At 41.5% G+C, this 6,994-nt stretch overlaps 1 long non-coding RNA gene across 1 annotated transcript; it reads left to right on the top strand.

Annotated features, from left to right (window-relative positions):
• Positions 1-487: 487 nt before the first annotated feature.
• Positions 488-4,269, top strand: LOC133223945 (uncharacterized). The gene is made up of 3 exons (XR_009728742.1): positions 488-1,357; positions 2,539-2,621; positions 3,781-4,269. It is a non-coding gene; the product is annotated as an uncharacterized LOC133223945 (long non-coding RNA).
• The last annotated feature ends 2,725 nt before the right edge of the window (positions 4,270-6,994 follow it).

Genomic DNA, 6,994 nt, shown 5'->3' with positions numbered 1-6,994 from the left:
TAAAGGCCATGTGTGCCTGTGTGTGTTTCCCAGAGATGGCCAGAGCTGGGAAGGGCACAGCGGCCAGTGGAGCAAAGAAAACAGCTCCTTGATGACAGATCAAATGAAGGCAGAAAAAAAAAGAGAAGGGGGGTTACATGCTCTGTAATGATGATAATGGGAAGGAAAACACTGGGGGTCTCAAGTGTAAAAGCCTTTGTCCAGAGGAATGTAAACAACAAGGATGTTTTGGCATTATAAACCAAAACTTCACCCAAGTTCCAGAGAGAGCAGCCTTCACCAGCTCCTCCATGTGCAAACGGCCAGCCCCAGGCCTCATGGTGCAGTTCCCCTTCCTGGGCACCACAGGCATCTGGAGGAGGACAGGGGCCCTGCTGTGGTCCTGGGGTCCCCACCGAGGTCTGGTGCCCCGTGGGGCAGGTGGGGAGAGCCAGAGAGGCTGTGGGAAGCCCTGTATCTGTCTCACAGAGAGAGCCACCGAAGTGGCCTCCTGTGCTGGTAACTTTGGAGGGTGACACCTGACTTCTCTTGTACTTCTCTCTCCCAACCTGTTTTTCAACCACACTGCTCACTGACAGTACCAGCTTGTGGCTTTTTTAGTTAAAAAAGGCTGTTTACAAGAAGCCAGTTCAGCTACTGGATGGGCAGACATTGTGACAAGGGTGGCTTCTAGCAGCATGGAGATGTCTGCCTTGGAGGCACCTGCTCTGCAGCATGGGTTCTGAGGTCTCTGAGACCCATGAGGAGGCTTCAGTGCATCCTCCAACCATGGCTTCTCGGCACCACAGCACCAGTCTTGCCCTGGACAGTCTGTAGGTTCTGGGGTGCTGCCGAAGGTTGATGGTGCTGGGCAGCCATTGAGTGTCCATGGGCAGCCACACCAGGAAGAAGCAGATGTTTCTTTGTTCACTGAGGCTCCCACATCTTCTCTGGTCACTTTTCAGTCTTATGAACTATACTGGGGGGAAGAGGAGTGCTAACTTGCTTCCTCAGGCAAGTTTATTTTTTATTGTAATGTTTTGTGAATAAACATCCTGTTTAACCTACCGTTTACCCATTTCTCTTAAAGGTTTTTTGTTCCTGCTTCTTCCCCTTCCACCTCCTTTAGCCAACTGACCTTCATTCCCAAACTACACCTCAGGCTTGAAATTGGTCTAGCACTGGCCTTGAGATTCCCACAGACACGGGTGTTTGAAACTGCACTCGGGTTTTAACTCCACAGTATGGCTCCATCTCCAGGTCCAACATTAGGATTTACAAAATAAGAGGCAGTAAGGCCACCTTCATGTGAGCGGAAAGGTCAATTTCTTTCTAGTGATGCCACTTCTTATTTGAAAGATCTATTTCCCAGGAACAGGTTAACCACAGTTTCTTGTAATGTGGTTTCCACAGCCCTCGTTGCTGCAGCTGTGATAGATAGTTGTACAAAGTCTGCTGGCCCATGTGCTGGCATCTGGAAGTTGCATGTGGACAAGCTCGAACAAGAAGTCTTCTTGCTTTCATGTGCCACGATTTCTGCAAAGCTGGGGTCTCCAGTGAGGACTTAAACTAATCTCACATAGTTTATGAGTGAAAATCCATTTACAATGAGAATGACCCCCACTGACCAGAAGTTTAAACAAATGCCCTCCGTACACATTTCCTACAGTGGGGATCAAGTTCCATACGTATGATGTAAGCAGGCCTCAAACAAGCCTCTCACCTACACATGGAACAGAAATCATTTGCAAGGAAAACTGAAATGACAGCCATATGCAGGGGACGTTTTATATGCTATGGCCAGGCTTGCAGAGCCCAAGCAGGAGGATCTTCTGATCTGAAGATGCAATTGAAAACAGGTGCCCGACATGCTGCACATAAAAAAGTATACAGGCAATTTGGGAGCTCTCTGGAGATTCTTTCAACTTCTGAAAATATGGACACAACTTCCCAGACCCTGATCCTGTGCTTTCCCTCCAATTCCCTCACTCCCCCTCCTCCCAGAAATGGAGGAAACTGCCAGGCCATGGTGATGCTGCCCTGTTCAGTAAAAGAAAATGTGAATAGATTAAGGAGGAACCATCATAATGTCAGACTGATCTTGAACTGCTGGACAAGGAGCTTTTTTTATTCAAGTGTCTGTCACAAAGACAGGAGTGACCTTGTTTTGCAAGTGAAAGCCTTTGACTGTGACCCAGGCATGCTTCCTGTGTCCAACTCCTATTTAGCAAATAAACTAGAAGTACTGCCCATGTTTACAGTAAACACCTGATTAGGTTCCACTAAAAAAAAAAATTACAGCTGGATAATACTGGACCAGATTGGGTTTCTTTTTTATTTGTTGTCACCAAATGCCCCCAATCTTTTTGAGCTCTAAGGCTCATTAAATGGATGTTTTAAAATGGTGCAACAGACAACGCAGCTGTATTTCATTTGTAGATAATTGATGCAATACATGTAATAACCCAAGTAGATATGTTGACTCATGAACTAATTTAGGTGTAGATGTTACAGCACTTGTGCAGCTGGAAATGTTGCCATCACACAAATCAGTTGCAGGTTAAGGGAGACAGGTCACTGTCTCCACTAGGAAGAGATAAAAGGCCACAGTCAAATATAAAAACAAGTTCTGAAGAATTATTGTAAGTTTAAATTGTATTTGAAATATTTTCCTAACCACAATACGTACTGCAATATGAACCTGGAATCACTTAACCTTATGGTAATTTGGCAATTTTATATATAGTGGATTCATAAAGCTGAGAACATGGGTAAGGAGAAAGGAGCATGGCCTAATGTTTAGAAGATGAGGCAGAGGTGAGCATTTCCACTCCTACTATTTGCTCTGACACTGAATGATATAAGTAAAATTGCCCTGATCTCTGTTTCCTAGTGTGGGTTCTAGGGTAATGGTATATTTACTAACTGCTCCTTCAAGGACCTTCTGTCATTTGGTGACATAACCAAATAATTAGAAAGCAGTGTGGGAGCTAGAGGAATCTGGGATGTCTTTTCACCTCTACACATCACTGCCACCCCATGCCCCATTTGTCTCATCTGTGAAAGAGAAGTAAACATGTTTATGCATTTTCTGAATCCTTTTTGTAATCTGTGGGGCAAAGCAAATAAATATGCAATTCTGAAGTACTCTTATGACTATTTTTACCAATAACATCATAGCAGCATTTAAATACTGACTGTATACAAGTGTATTCCCAACCATTAACTAGTGAGTCACTTTGTATGTGCCTCTATAAGCAGTGAACCTGATGCTAGTGATCAGTACTTCTGATGACAGCTAATGGATGGATCAATAACTAGTTCCAGGTGGAACAGGAAAAATAGGACTGGGCTTCTGTCAATTTATGCCCTGAAGCCTGGTTGTCTGATGTCTTCTGAAGTGTAACACTGATCAAGGATTTTCCTGTCTTTGGTATGTTCACGGTATCTTTCACCCATGTGGACTCTCTGAGAACAAATCAGGGCTAAGTACAGCCTGTAGCCTCTTCTCATTGCTTTCTCCTCTTTATTGAACTGTATCTCTTCCGTAAATGCATAAAAGTATTTTGCACTATGCCCTTTGCACATGGGTTAAAACTGACAAGCAATGGCACAGCATCAGGACTCAGAGGTACAAACAGGAATGTGAACAGATGTATGCACAAGGACGTTTATTTCCCCAGGAACTGGGCTGAAAACAGTTTGCGTTTTCTGTCTAGTACTGCTTGTCGAGATTTTTTTTTTTTTTAATAAGCCCATTGTAGTAAATAATTTGGGATCTCTCTGAATATTATTTGCCAGGAAATAAAGTCACAGCTTTGAAAGTATCAGTTCAGGCTGAGTATTGCCAGATTGGCAAGAAAATGCTATTCAGGCTCTTTTCTTGTGAAATGGAGGCATTTCTATGGCTGGCATCTGATTCAGCAATTTCACAGCAATGGATCTCATGCAATTTATCTATGGGTTTTGAGCATTCAATTTCAGTCACTCCTAAAGAATGCCATCATGAGTTTATTATGCAGTTGATAGTATTTCTCTGTGAACACAGGAGAAGGAAACTCTTTTGGATGGCAAGAAAGTGTACGAATTTAGGATTAGTGTTAGAATCCACAGAACGATATATAAAGATGTATATACATAAACATGTATTTGGACTGTACTGCTTACTTTGTTAATATTGACTTGTGTTTTGATTACTGGGATGATTCTCATTCACATTTAACTGCTGGCTCCCCATAGAACGAGCAGGAAACCTTCCTCGGGAATACAGAACGGAGGTAGGACACCTTAGGGTTAAATAGTTCTAAAATGTAAATGGCCATATATGAGCTATTATTTGAGGAAGTCCTGCTTCTTTGACTATCACTGAATGTAGCTTTATGAGAAGCAACACATGAAAAGGACAACAGATGGCAAAACCATCTCATTTGACCCACAGGACTATTGTGGAATTGTTTCTCACATTTCTTTACGATCAGAAGAAACCAGGCTTTTCCTTGAGTATCCCATCTTAGTTGAAGATGAACAGGAGTACAGATTTTTGTGGTTTTATAACCTCATTTTCCTTCAGTCTTGTTCCTTCTGTTTAATATAAGCAACACTTTGGCTGAAGTATGTTGCCTAATTGTTTTTGTATTTATTGCTGTTTATATGCTTTGGGATGGAAAAGCAGCAAGTGCTAAAGTCCAGCTGTACTTGTTGAGAATGCTTAGCTGACTAACAAGATGAAGTATAAAAGTGGATATTTGAAGGAGTACTCCAGAGAGGTCAAAAGGGTGGATAAAAGTGTGAGTTATAGATATGCAGCAACTGGCCTTAACCTGAAACCATGCTAGGATGAGTGGTGTGTGTAGAATCACATCAGTTCCAGAACATGGAGTTCAACTCCATGATGCTTCAAAGCAGTGGTTTCTATTTCAATGCAAATTTGACAATGATAGATGTTAATCACACTCCTTAACATAGAACCAGAGGCATAAAACTGAGTAGTGTGGCATATGAATCCCATAAAATAGAAAAGAACCACATGCGGTAGATACATTTAACTGCTCAGGAAACTAATCAACACCTCCACAATGTGACTACATATTACAATACTTTAAAGTTACTAGAGGAAGATCCTGATTTTACAAAGATTCCAATAGGAAATTTTAAAGGTGCAGGAAAACAGAGCACAATTAATTTCTGAACAGAGATAGCCTTATTAATAATAAGTGTCAAGAGAAGAAAATGCTAGTTCTGAAAAGCATTTCCTTTATGGTTTTCATTTGCCACTGTTGAGGGAAAAGAAAATTTTGCTTTAACCCTGATCGTGAAAAGGTTTAATTTACTTGCCCAATTTCAGACATGAGTAGTCTCACTGACTTCAGACAAAGAGCAGTCCTGCTGAGATCAATGGTGGTATTCACATATATAACTTTAAGTATGCGCATGTGTCTTTTCAGCACCCAGATCTCAAATGCCTACCAGAGAAATAAATACACCTGGAAATAAATATCAAAGTGCAAAGAGAATTCTTTTTTTTTTCCCCGCCTGAAATGAGTATTCAGGAAATGGACACAATAGTTCATTTGTGATACTTTTTATCACTTCTGAAATGTTTAAGTGGAATCACTTGTGGGAAATGCAGGAAGATTGCAGTCGAAGATGTAGGGAAATTACAGCCTGAGTCTCACTTTCTCACCAATCACATGTTAGCTGGAATCATCAAAGATTTCCCAAGCATCTTTGTCAGTGGGATTGTAGGTGAAGTTGAACATTTATAGGCTCAGAAATTTGTCCAAGGTTCTCATTTCAATATGAACTCATGTTACGTCTGTTGAAAATTCTACTGACAGTCCCATACATATAATTTATGACATTTCCTATCAAGATGTTTAGCTGAATTAGAAACACTTGTGAAGAAGCCCGTTTGCAGTCAGTTAAAAAGCATTTTTGTAGCAAAGGTGAGGGCTGTTGAGACAACAAAGGCAGGCTCATCTTACTTTTATTCCGATGGCTGTTGTTCAAGCAGTTGCACCATAAACTGTTTACAGCTGTGGCTTTTGTTACGGTGACAAAGAACATGTTTAAGGGTAGACAGAAAGTTAGGCTGTGTGTTAGTTCATAATGACCACGAAGTTTACACACCAAACAGCCCAAAGCATATTTCTGCAACATCCAGGCTTCTCAATGAAGTAGCACTGATTTGTTCTTTCTTCTTAGTCATTTGTTTTACTGGGCTCGTTACCTGCATGTCTGTCCTATTTTCTCAGCTTAACACTATCAAGACCATGGTGATGATATGCTTCCTAGCTCACAGGCTTAGGCATGTGGGCTGTTCTATTTAAATGGGTAAGACTGAAAGATCCTTATAGGTTTGAAGAACATTATTATTTATCCAGTGTGGGGAATGTAGCTGTTCCTTCACTTCCTTCACACCCTGTCACATTAAAGGGGAGAGTTTTAATTGCTAAAATCCATCTACCTGAGCCTTTTTCAAGGTAAGACAACTTATTTAACTCTGGGCATACCAGAGGTTTATCTCCCTGTTTTTGCATGGTTTCCATATTGTTTTGTTCTGTATTTGCCTTCAGAGATAGAACAATTTCACAGGAAAATGGTGAGAACTGACTTAACTGGAAGGCTAAAGCATTGTCTGCCTTCAAGTTGTCCTTGCCTGGATGCAGAAGCTAGGGTGAGGATGCTCACTTGGAAACAGCCCTTTTGCCCCTTCTGTCTGGCGTGGGTGCACAATGGGACATGGGCCAAATGCATTTTATGTTTAGCTGTCTAAAACATAGCTATCTGTTGTAAGCTGGTAGTCTGCCTTCATGGTTAGTAGAAAAAGAGCTCCAGAGTTTTCCTGTCTTCAGATAAGATTTACTGCCCTCTTGAGGTATTTATCTTTCTCCTCCAAGAACTGAGGGAGCTTAAAACACCTTCTGTCCTCATTTAGGAAGTTTGTACCAACAACAGCCAGCTGATGTACCTTGTACTGAGGAATAGAGGTTGCACTCTTCAGAAAAACACCCTC

This window comes from Neopsephotus bourkii, unplaced genomic scaffold (genome assembly GCF_033783945.1).
Source record: "Neopsephotus bourkii isolate Nb327-2 ecotype Australia unplaced genomic scaffold, CSIRO-AGI_Nbou_v1 NB_1658, whole genome shotgun sequence".
In the NCBI taxonomy this organism is placed as follows: domain Eukaryota; kingdom Metazoa; phylum Chordata; class Aves; order Psittaciformes; family Psittacidae; genus Neopsephotus; species Neopsephotus bourkii.
This window is presented reverse-complemented; position numbering and strand designations above follow the sequence as displayed.